Source organism: Rhipicephalus microplus, chromosome 3, assembly GCF_043290135.1.
Source record: "Rhipicephalus microplus isolate Deutch F79 chromosome 3, USDA_Rmic, whole genome shotgun sequence".
In the NCBI taxonomy this organism is placed as follows: Eukaryota; Metazoa; Arthropoda; class Arachnida; order Ixodida; family Ixodidae; genus Rhipicephalus; species Rhipicephalus microplus.
In genome coordinates, this window is record NC_134702.1 from 58,801,372 (window position 1) to 58,813,472 (window position 12,101).

A 12,101-nucleotide genomic window follows, 5' to 3' on the forward strand; every position below is an offset into this window, starting at 1 on the left:
ATCTCAACCTGATGGCAGAAGGTCACCGACGAGCAAGGCTAAAGGGCAACCAAGGGAGATGGTGGAACGGGTCGTGCGGGAAGCTATAAAATGTCATCAGCCTGCAAACAACTGGGATTTATTCGCGCAATTCGAGCTTGTCTCTGTAAAGGGTGCTGCGCCTGACAGTTTCATCGTCACGCCTGCACACGTGATGCCCCAAAATGTCAGCGAAAGGATCACCATTTCCTGGAGACGCGAAAAGAAATGTTTCTAACATCCCCGCGTCAGTCTTACTGATCGTCTCACGTCGCGGTTTTGTTGGGGGACCGAGACCAGATATTTACGCGACGACTGCTGTTCCAGGATGTCCTTCAAGGAACGGTAAGCGTGAAATGGACATGAGGCATATTTCTAAAGGATTCTGCTTCGTAATTCTGGGTGTCATGTCATTTCTTCTCCCACTCAGAGTACCTGTCACAGGCAAAGGAGCTCTGTGGAATTCATGCTGTCAACCCGCATACACAACAGAGGCGTGAGAAACATTTCTGAGAATGTTTCGGTGGCAAAACGCTTTTAAATGCGAAGTGTTTCTTAGCAAGCTCCGGCGATATTGAGCGTATCTATCTATCTATCTATCTATCTATCTATCTATCTATCTATCTATCTATCTATCTATCTATCTATCTATCTATCTATCTATCTATCTATCTATCTATCTATCTATCTATCTATCTATCTATCTATCTATCTATCTATCTATCTATCTATCTATCTATCTATCTATCTATCTATCTATCTATCTATCTATCTATCTATCTATCTATCTATCTATCTATCTATCTATCTATCTATCTATCTATCTATCTATCTATCTATCTATCTATCTATCTATCTATCTATCTATCTATCAAACCGCCAGTGACTTTCAGCTCTCCCGGCCGTTTCGGCAATGGTATCCATATCGAAACTGGTGTGATTTAAGAAGACTGTATGTCGAGCATAAGTAACTATTCATAACATGAAAAATGTGACATGTATCTCATGAATGTCATGATTTACATTTTATGCTCTTGCATTTGTTTCGGTCGTTTCAATCGCATTAGATATTGCAGAACTGGTAGGGTATGACATAGCTGAATGGCGAACATGAGTGACAGACCCTAACGCGAAAATAATTCATTGATGTCATCTAAGTCATGATTACAGGCCATACGCTCATGGTTCACTCACGGTCATTTCGCTAGCTTCACATATACCAAACTTGGTGTTACGTGACGTCAATGAATGACAAAGGTACATCACTGGTGCAAACATGATAATCATGACATGCATGTCTTGTAAGAACATGATAACATACCACGCTCATGATGGCCCCGTGACCGTTTCGCCAGCTTCACATACACAAATTTGGTTATAAAGGACGCATATGGACGACGAAGGTAAATGACACGTCTAAATATGATAATCATGATACGTGTGTTTGCAAAACATGACTGCATGCCACGCTCATAGTGCGCTTGAGGCCGTTTCGCAAGCTTCACAAAAAACCCAATTCGGTATCACGGCATGTGAATGAATCAAGAAGGTAAATGAGACGTCCGAATATGACAATCATGATGCGTGTGTCTTTAAAACATTACTACATGCTAGACGCTGTTGCACGCTCGCAATCGTTTCGATAGCTCCACATATATTAAATTTGGTATCACGTAACTTGAATAGACGACGAAGGTAGCTGACACGTCCACACATAATAAACACGACATTCATGTCATAGAAACATGACTACATGTTGCGTGCATAGCGTACTCGAGGCCCTTTCACTACTAGCTCCACATATACAAAATTCGGTGTCACGTGACGCGAATAGGCGACGGAGGTAAATTATATATCGAAACTTAGTAATCATAAAATGGAGGTCATGTACGGCATAATCAACATGCGCCTCGAAACGTTTTGCTGATTTTAAAATGTCATATAAGCCTTCCCCATTCATGCTTGTACTGTACGTAGGATCTGCCATTCATTGCTACTGTACGTAGGATCTGCCTTTTTTTTAGAGCGTAAACGTCAGGACACATGAAAAAGCTATAGTTTACCAACCTACTGAGCCGAACGTTGAAGGACCGAATACTGGTCGGAGCGACCGCGTTTTCCACTTAGACATAACTAAGAGTTTGAGAATTAGTCAAACGAAAGTTACGTTAGGTCGAACGTATGGGGTGCCACACGTTGCCAAATTAAAACTATGCCAGGCGTGGGCCATAGGGCACCGTGACTCTGCGCAGGCGCCCTGGTGGGTCGCAAAATTGTTGAGTCTCCAAGTCTTTGGGCCCCAATTCTGAAGAGAGAGAGAAAGAGAAAGAAATAAAAGGAAGAGACCGGGAGGTGAACCTAGAAAAAACTGGTTTGCTACCCTGTACGGGGGTGGGGAAAAGGCTCGGAAAGAGGGTAGAGATAGAGAGATATAAAATAAATTAGAAAAAAACTCACATGCGCGCACATTCAGGGAGTTCCAATCACAGTCGTTTGGACAGGCCGCTTGAACGCAAGAAGCGCAGGGGCGCCTCCACAGCCTTCTTCTGCAACATAAAGTCCTGTCGGTAGCGCAGGATTCTTTCTTCCGAAAGAGGCTGGTTGTTTAGTTCATCTAATGCATTGCAGAGAGACTGTCTCAGCGAGCAGTATAGTGGGTATTCACACAGAATGTGCCAAGTTGTTTCGTCACGGCCGCGATGGTCGCATGCAGCAGTGTCCCCCATTCCAATGTGGAATGCGTACGCATTGATAAATGTGACGCCCAACCATAATCTGCAAAGCATGGCAGCGTCTCTTCGGCGTAATTCCGGAGGAATTCGAAGACTGAGAGTTGGGTCTAAGGTGCATTACCGTGCTTGAATGAAATGTGACTCGTTCCATTGAGACGTGGTTCGCTTGCGAGCAAGCGTGCGGAGTTTCCGTGCAGCGTCAGTTATGAAGAGCGGATTTGATATATGATCGCTTTCAGTACGGGCAGTACGGACAGCTCAGTCAGCCCGTTCATTGCCGATTATTCCAGAATGACTTGGAAGCCATTGAAAAGCTATTTCAAGTTCTTTATCAATAAATTGGTCAGTCTTTTCTGCAATCTCGAATACCAGCTGTTCGTACGTGCCGAGGCGTAAAGGTGATAGAAGGGATTGCAGTGCCACCTTTGAGTCACTGAAAATTGTCTATTTTTGTGGGGGTGTTCCCCGAATCTGATAATTTCTAATGCCAGATGCCCATGGGTCTAGATTTTACCGCACTCAGGTTGATGTTGGTGGAGCCCTCCTCAAAGCAATCTCATTTAGCAGTGGTTTTGGGAAATCAAATGACGAAAGTTATTTAGACTGAAGGCTCGTACCTTTTCTTCCATGAACGCCAAAATGAACCGGCGTCCGTCCCACGTCTGCGGTGCCTTTCAGTGGCGTAAACACGACGAATGTAAAAGATCATCCCGTGGTGACGCACGGCCGGGCTGGAGTAGCGGCTCGCTCACTCTCTCTAGAGAGTACGCGCGTGCCGCTCCTCTAGCACGGCCTTGCGTGACGTCACCCTACCATCTCATCATGAGGTCAAAAATAGCTAAACCGTTTGACGTTACTGGGCTGTAGTTGGGACGCACCGCCACGAGATGACGTAATAATATAACATCGCAGCTTGTACAAATGTGTGCCGATTACAGGGGATATGGAAAACTGGGTTCTATAATATAATATGTGGAGTTTTACGTCCCGAAACGACAATATGAATATAAGAAACGTAAAGCTGCAGTGCAGGGCTCCGGAAAGTAGAACCATATCGTCTTCTTTATTGCAGACGCGCATCGCACACTACGAGGGCCTATACTATTTCGCCAAAATTGAAATGCAACTTCCGCGGTCAGAATCGAACCCACGACCTTTGTGTCAGAAGCCGAGCACCACAGCCACTATTGTCAAAAGGCGGACGGAAAACCAGGTTTGGTGCAGATAGCTTCCGGAGGGTAATGCGGCACGAAGAATTTCATCGACTAAGAGAAAAAATGGCTTTCACATTCTAGTATATAGTCTTTTAGGTGAGTGTTTAAGGGACATTGTGAGGTTTTATATGTTAGTTTACCAGCAGCAGAGCCGTAAACTGTTGTAAGACTAACCATCGATGTAGCAGTGGCTACTAAACATCCAATCATAGGAGATAATCAAATTATAAGATTTTGCCTCTCAAAAGCACAATATGATTAATAGTTACATATAAGCAATCTATTGCGGATAAATTTAGAGCATTCGGTCTTTTTTGAACGCTTATATAAGTCTCAATGAAAGAACGAGGACTTCACAGGCTCGTTCTTGATGAAACTTGATAAAAATAAACAGACAATGAAACTAAGAAAAGTGTAGCGGACGTTGTTGATAGCAATTATTATATGATTGTGAAAAAGCTCAAGTGGATGAAAAGTGATTTACTTGTTCGGAAATACCCGACAGAGTGGACTGGAAGATGACGCGTTTTCCGCTGGTTGCACTTTCGGTTCTTGCCAGTGGCAATTTGACTTTTCCTTCACCTTAAACTTTGCACAGTTCTGTTGTAACAGTTACAAATTACGTCCCTTTTATTTTCTTAAGCTTCATTGTCAGTTTGTTTTTATCGTGGCTCTATCTAAATCTTTTCACATAGAGGTCTTTGCATACCACCATCAGAATGCGGCAGCTGGATTATCCACTCCGAAATGCATGATCCTTCGGTCTGGAAAGAGTGGTCAAATCGCTCTGCGTGGGATAAAACTACAGCCGACGAATTTTAACGATAAATAGCCAGAGCTTTATACAGCAGGACATAGTGACCTAAATCACATTCGCAGTTGACCCATTAGTATTGCAGGTGTACGTAGTTTACATTGGAACGTAATCTTGCATTATTATTTCCATTCCCTATTCCTTGGATTTTATTCCTCGTTTCTCACCCATGAGTGTTGAAGATTGGGTGAGTGGGTTCATCGTACTTGAACTGGTATAGCGCATTACGGGGAAAAAGAAACGGCCGAGCAGACCGACACAGCGTATAGCGCTCTGTCCTCTCGCGTGTCGGTCTGCTCGGCCGTTTCTTTTTCCCCGTAATGCGCTATACCAGTTGAAGTTCTCACCCATGCCTAGTAAGAGCAAAGAAAAAATGCTTGTCTGGCTGACAGAAGCATGCTATTTTTCTTATTTATCGCTCTTTTGACACTTTTTAGTTTGTACTCTTGCCATCTTTTGATAGCTAAGGTTTTTGCGTTATTGACTTATGCTACTGGTCAGAATTCATTTTCAACTCTGACGATAACTGATAGGCTGGGTTTAACGTTGAAAACCTACGATGTGATTATGAGAGACAGCGTAGTGGAGGACTCCAGAAATATCGGCCACCTGGGGTTCCTTAACGTGCACCCAAATCTGAGCACACAGGCCTACATAATTTTTGCCTCCATCGAAAATGGAGCTGCCGCAGCCGGTTTTCGATACCGTGACCTGCGGGTCAGCAGCCGAGTACCCTAGTCACTAGACTACCGCGGTGGAAGAATTTATTCAATTCTAGGATATACTTTTCACTCTGAGTGTTGAAAACTATGAGCTTAACATCAAGACGCTTGAGGGAAACGCCAGGTCACATATTAGCGTTCTGAAGGCTTAGCGCAACCCAAACTCAGCAAAAAGAGGAAAAAAAAGGATAAAAGAGAAGATGACACGCGGTTGCGATGAGCTATGCGTCAACTCTTCGGCTCACTACGGAAGATTAAAGCGTGCTTCATGCACGGTGTGACGCGGCATACATAAATAGCCAGCGGTTAGGATGTGCCAAGCGCGAAGTCTCCGCTTGTCATGAGACGAAGTGGTTAGGCTACGCGGATGGCCGACACGACGACCTCGATTGTCTTACGGCTCCCTCGAGGACGATCCCCGACGAGCTGACGAAGAAACCTCGGGGTTTCGAACCACTGACGACGGCTAACAAGGAACCCCTGTCGTTTCCCTGTCGTCGCCAAGGGCTTGCGACATCGTGTTAATAAGAAATATTCGAGCCCTTGGGAACTCCTTCGCGATGCTGCCCGGCGGGTCTTTGCGGGCACCGATGGCGGCTTTGGGCCACATTCACTGTTTTTATATTTAGTTCTAGGTTCCGTTATTTCTTCATTGCATGCCGAGCACGAAAGAGCGTACTGCACACAGGTCCAGCAGATTAAGGACTTTGGCACCAAGTTGCCTTCCACAACCACGGTCGAAAAAAAAAAAAGAGGCAGCGAAAAACGTTCGTGTTTAGTAGAGGATACGGTAAGTAGCACGGAACACGAAGCAATGCGTGATCAGTCAGACTGCCACCAAAAAAAAGGATAACTAAAAAAAGAGAAATATCTGGCTGGGCAACAGCAAGTCAAAATGCAAGGCTGATCAAGTGCCGTAAAGGTTTGAACTAGTTGAGCGGTCATCTCTATTTTGTAGGCTTAGAGTGCAAGGCTACATGTAGAGAAATAGAGATAGAGATCTAGAGGCACGGACTGTATCACGTGTGTGCTTCTCCACCCACAGGTCTTGCACGTTAGGCATAGTTAGGGAAATATAAGGCGAAATGGGTGAGGTAGGAGGGAAGACGTAAAAAAAAGGGGGGGGGGGCATCGATATAAAACAGTATTTGAACATATAAACAAACTAATATCTTTGGTTTAACGTCGCGAAAACACAATATGAATGTGAGAGACGCCATATTCTGGAGGGCTCTAGAAGTTTCCACCACTTTGTGATCTTTAACATGCAACTAAATCTATGTACACGGGCCTCAAATATTTCCGCCTCCATCGAAATTGCAGGCGCCGCAGTTGGGATTCCATATCGCGACCTTTGGGTTACCATTCGAGTGCCATAACCAATGTCAACGCGGCGGCGTTTCGCTGACATAGCTTATCGAACAAATTACACGGGTGAATCTGGTTGACCCGTAACCTGTGGTATGCGACATGCGATACGCCCTAAAGAGAGAAGAGTTAACACTTATCGAAATCGCATTTTATTCCATGTGGTGAGGACAAAGGCTATGCAAGACAACAGTCTATACCATCAATTGGACTAAAGGATAATGCACGTTGTTTTACAGTATGGTATGTCACCATAATACACAGGTGTAGACGTTAGGAATCCACTGCGGAATTCATACGTGTACTTCTTTCTTTCTTTGTTTCTTTTTTCTTTTTTCCTTCCTTTCTTTCTTTTTCTCTTTCTTCCTTTCTTTTCTGCTTTTTTTTTCCTTTCTTGCTGTTTGCGCAATTCTCCCTTCTGACTGCCTTTGATCTACGCACTTTGTAGCGCAACACATGAGTTGGTAGAGATGGTAACGACGGTCATGCGTCGATATTCAGACAACAACAACAACAACAACAACAACAACAACAACAACAACAACAACAACAACAACAACAACAACAACAACAACAACAACAACAACAATAAGAATAACAATAACAACAGTAGTATTAATAATAATAAAAAAATAATAACATGTGGGGTTTTGCGTCGCAATACCACGATATAATTGTGGAAAACGCCGTAGTGGAGGGCTCCGAATTGAAGCCCTCTGGAGTGTCCTTTAAGGCGCACTGACACCACTCCGTACATGGGCCTCTCTAATTCCAAATCCATCAAAATGCGACCACCAGGGGCGCAATCTAACACGCGACTTTCGAGTCGGCAGCCTCTATAGACAACAATGAAACGCGGCAACGTAAATTGGGAAGCGACATTGATAAAAGGTCACACTTTCTTCTCAAAAATGACTGATCACGACAAGTGCACGATCCAGAAAGAGCATCGACTCTTGGGGAACGGCACGTAAAGTTGCACGTGTGACTGGAACCCCTTCAAGCGTCGCATATCTGTACGCTCTGTAGCAGTAAATATCTCAGTGAATACGACGCCGAAATCTATACAATATAGACTTCCTCAGGGCTTTACCATAGTAGAGTAACGAGTACTCTAAATTGTTACCCACTTTTTCTAAAAACACACGCACTATGTTCCCGAGTGATATGATGCACAAGGGACGGCGTTCAGCTCTCCCATATTAGAGTACCGAGTACTTTAATACTCTTTCTTACGCTTTCTTAACACACATTTTATATTTCAAGAGACGGATTTCAGCTCCCCTATATATAGTAGAGTACTGAGTACTCTAAATCGTTAACCCCTACTTCTAAACACACACGGTTTCCGTGTAATGGTAAAGGCATAATTTTTGTCAACAGGTAATCCCCAAATGTGCGGCCTAAGAGACGGCTTCATACTCTACCACAGCAGAGTACCTAGAACTCTTATTCGTTACCGACTTTTGTCTAAACCCCACATACTGATGACAAAAAAAGAAGACCTCGAGTACAGGGTTCCTCGGCGTTTCTACAACTTATTGGGGACCACTCGATCTGGGCCTATAAACGCGAGTGGTCGCCTACCCTACGTGTGCGTCGCTCGGTTCCTCGTGATCCACGGCTTCCAGATTAAAGCACTCGGTGAAGGCATGGTTTCATACAAAACAGAGGCGGCACGTGGTGGGTCCCACGGCATTGACCCCATCGCGTGTCACGCGTTACCGCATCTCTGGTCAGGCGCAGACGTAGGCTCGCGTGGTCTGCATACGGGGCGACATTGAAAATTGTCGAGGACACTGTGTACAAAACACCGAAAAAGGAAACGTTTTATAGTCCCGTGGCATGACAAGCACCGGTAATGTGTCGGAAGCGGAGGAGACAAAGTAATATTGGAATCGTTCTTGTTCTTGGAGATAGGAGGGATCTAAAGCTAACACAAATGTATTTAAGTGGTCTCAGAAAATCCTCTCAATTCAAGTATTTAGACATAAGAACTCGAACATGTTACAAGAGAGTGTGTTCAACCTAACAAAAGAGAGTTTCTGTAATCAACAACAATTTTACTTTGTCTTCAAATTACGGTGCCTAAACGAGCGCAGCAAAAAAATATATATTGTGAACAACACAAGGACCCGTGGATCGCTTCCCTTTTTAACTGTCTCTCTGGATCGTCAACCACTGAAGTACCACGATCTCTCCGACGTCAAGCTGCACATTTCGCCATTCGTGATCGGCTGCTACACCGACGCAACTACGCCCCCGAAGGTCGTAAGTGGCTCTTGGTTGTCCCACGCAGCTTGCGATCACAAATCTGCGCCTCCTTTCACGATGATCCCCAATGTGGTCATGCCGGAGTTTTCAAAACTTACGAACGCATTCGCCATCGCTTCTACTGGCGCGGAATGTATAATTTCGTTCGAAAATTCGTTATGGGCTGCCCTGACTGTCAACGCCGCAAATCACCGCCTTTCCACTCGTCCGGTGCGCTTCAACCGCTTCCGTGCCCTGCCAAACCTTTCGATCGGATCGGAATCGATCTCTATGGCCCTCTACCGACAACATCAAATGAAAATCGGTGGATAATAGTCGCCGTGGACCATTTAACACGCTACGCTGAGACCGCCGCCCTTCCAAGTGCCACTGCGTGGGACGTAGCATCCTTCATCCTTCATCGCTTCATACTACGACATGGTGCACCTCGAGAACTACTAAGCGACCGAGGTAGAGCCTTTCTATCAGAAGTCGTCACGTCTCTGCTTTCTGAATGCCATGTTGTTCATCGCAAGACCACCGCATACCACCCGCAGACTAACGGGCTCACGGAAAGATTTAACCGCACCCTTGGCGATATGCTCGCCGTGTATGTGACATCCGATCATACTAACTGGGATCGCATTCTTCCATTCATCACGTTCGCATATAACACCGCGACACAGTCTACCACTGGATTTTCACCTTTCTTTCTTCTTTATGGACGCGAACCATCTCACACCATCGACACTCTCCTTCCATACCGTCCTGACGCATCCGAATGCCCATCTGTGTCCGAAGCTGCCCGAAATGCGGAAGATTGCCGTGAACTCGCACGCACCTTTACGTCACAAGAACAACAGCGCCAGAAAGAAAACAACGCCGACTCTTCACAAAGCCCCAGCTATTCCCATGGATCACTTGTATGGCTGGCTGTTCCTTACCAAACCCCCGGCCTTTCCTCAAAACTCGTTCCAAAGTACGAGGGCCCATACCGCGTTTTGGAGAAAACCTCGCCGGTGAATTTTCTCATCGAGCCACTTTCCATATCTGACGACATGCGCCGGCGTGGACGTGACATCGTCCACGTCGCCCGCCTTAAGCCATATCATAGCCCTCTGCCTCCAGACTTTTACGTCGCCAGGATGGCTCTTTTTTGGCGGGGGCAAATTGTGAAGAAGAAAACGCATTGTTGGCAAGCAACATCGCCACCGTCGCTTGGGTACTGGGTGCTGGGCTTCTCTCGCTCGGCTCGTGCTGATCATCGCCGGCATCTGCTTGACCGTTGCTCTTGTCCGATCGTGTTTCGTCGTAGGACCACCGTCACAACAGTCGCCAATAAACCCTTTTTCAATATATATATACGAAACAGTTAACATGATTGCAATGTCTTTATTACAAGAGCGGCAAGGTTATAAAAGCATATCATTTGTGATGATTTTTTATAATAAAAATTCACATTAGAGAATAATTTGGTAATAATCCTGGAGCTTTCATGACAATTGATTTGATTGATATGTGGGGTTTAACGTCCCGAAACTACCATATGGTTATGAGAGACGCCGTAGTGGAGGCCTCCGGAAATTTCGACCACCGGATCCAGGTTCTCTAACGTGCGCCCAAATCTGAGCACATGAGCGTACGGCATTTCCGCCTCCATCGAAAATGTAGCCGCCGCAGCCGGGATTCAATCCCGCGACCTGTGAATAAGCAGCTGAGTACCTTAGCCATTAGACCACCACGGTTGGGCGATAATGCCAACCTAATCACAGAAAATAGCACGTAATACCATGCAGCTGTTATAAAATCAACCCGAAATGTTTTCTCTCCGGCTGTATGCTGAAACCTTCTGCAAAAGAAGACACTCGTAGTATGAACTCGTGTACTATGTGCAGTTCATTATACTTATGATGATTCAACTGAGGCACACAAAAAGAACAAAAGCAAGAAAAACGGCAACGTTTGAGTGCTGCGTGGATGCTTTTCTCGCATATTATACCGTCACTGTTGAGGCAACTTTACGCGACAGACTACTGCGAGAGACTGCGACCTGCTATGCGATTCAAGAGTTTATCACAACCAAGAGCAGGGGAAATTCATTCAGCTACCAATATCAGGTGCCGCAGCAGCAAGTTACGCGTTTAAACACGAAACCACAATGTCTTTGCGGGAAACGTTAATTCACCGATGCACGTGACTGTGCCGAGTTACCCACTGAATAATTCTGAACACTTGTGGTTGTACGAGCCGAAACCACGATATCGTTATAAGGCACGCCGCAGAGGGTGCTCCGAAAATTCAAGATACCTGGTGTCCCTAATATTACCTGACCACGCATTGTGCACGGACTACCACTATATCGATTCCATCGAAATGCGACCGCCACTATCTGGATCGAACCAGTGATTTCCGGGTCAGTAGATAAGCACCGTATAACAAGTCTACGATAACGCCAGACTAACCATCTATTCGATAGCGTTAGCGTTCTCCATTTGACAGCCATTGCTTGTCGGCCGTGACTTGTTGTCGATTTCAGGAAATATGTCAGCTTCCACAATAATTAACTGCTGAGAGCTGGTGCACTCACTCACCGCGGAAGCGAATAAAGTAGCAGGTTTTCTTGCCCATGATCTACTAACAGTATGAAAATGGCCGTAGCCGAAGCAGTGTTGGTTCCTCTTAAAATGACTGGCCGCTTTCGAAAAAGACAGTCCTATTCGGTCATTCCAGCGACGCAGGCGGTGCCTTGTAGCCGTGCTCTGAAGCTGTCACACGGTGATGAAACAGTGACGCAATTCGGTGTCTCAGTAGTCATAAACCAATGAACGCGTCTTCACGCTCCACGACGCTCACGGAAATCCTCGCGACGACATCACCATCTCGTCCGCCATATCAACCTTCCGCTGCGCCGCCTATTGTCGCTGGAATGGTCCAATACCCGTACACAATTCATGAAAAAAGCGGCTTATCGCCGTCTAAG

The 12,101-nt window shown here is 45.5% G+C and overlaps 1 long non-coding RNA gene across 1 annotated transcript in view; it reads left to right on the forward strand.

Annotated features, from left to right (window-relative positions):
* The first annotated feature begins 252 nt into the window (after nucleotides 1-252).
* Nucleotides 253-12,101, forward strand: part of LOC142803146 (uncharacterized) — an 84,975-nt gene continuing 73,126 nt past the window's right edge. Inside the window, exon 1 of the long non-coding RNA XR_012894003.1 lies at nucleotides 253-363. This is a non-coding gene — a long non-coding RNA (uncharacterized LOC142803146). The remainder of the gene's footprint in view (nucleotides 364-12,101) is intronic.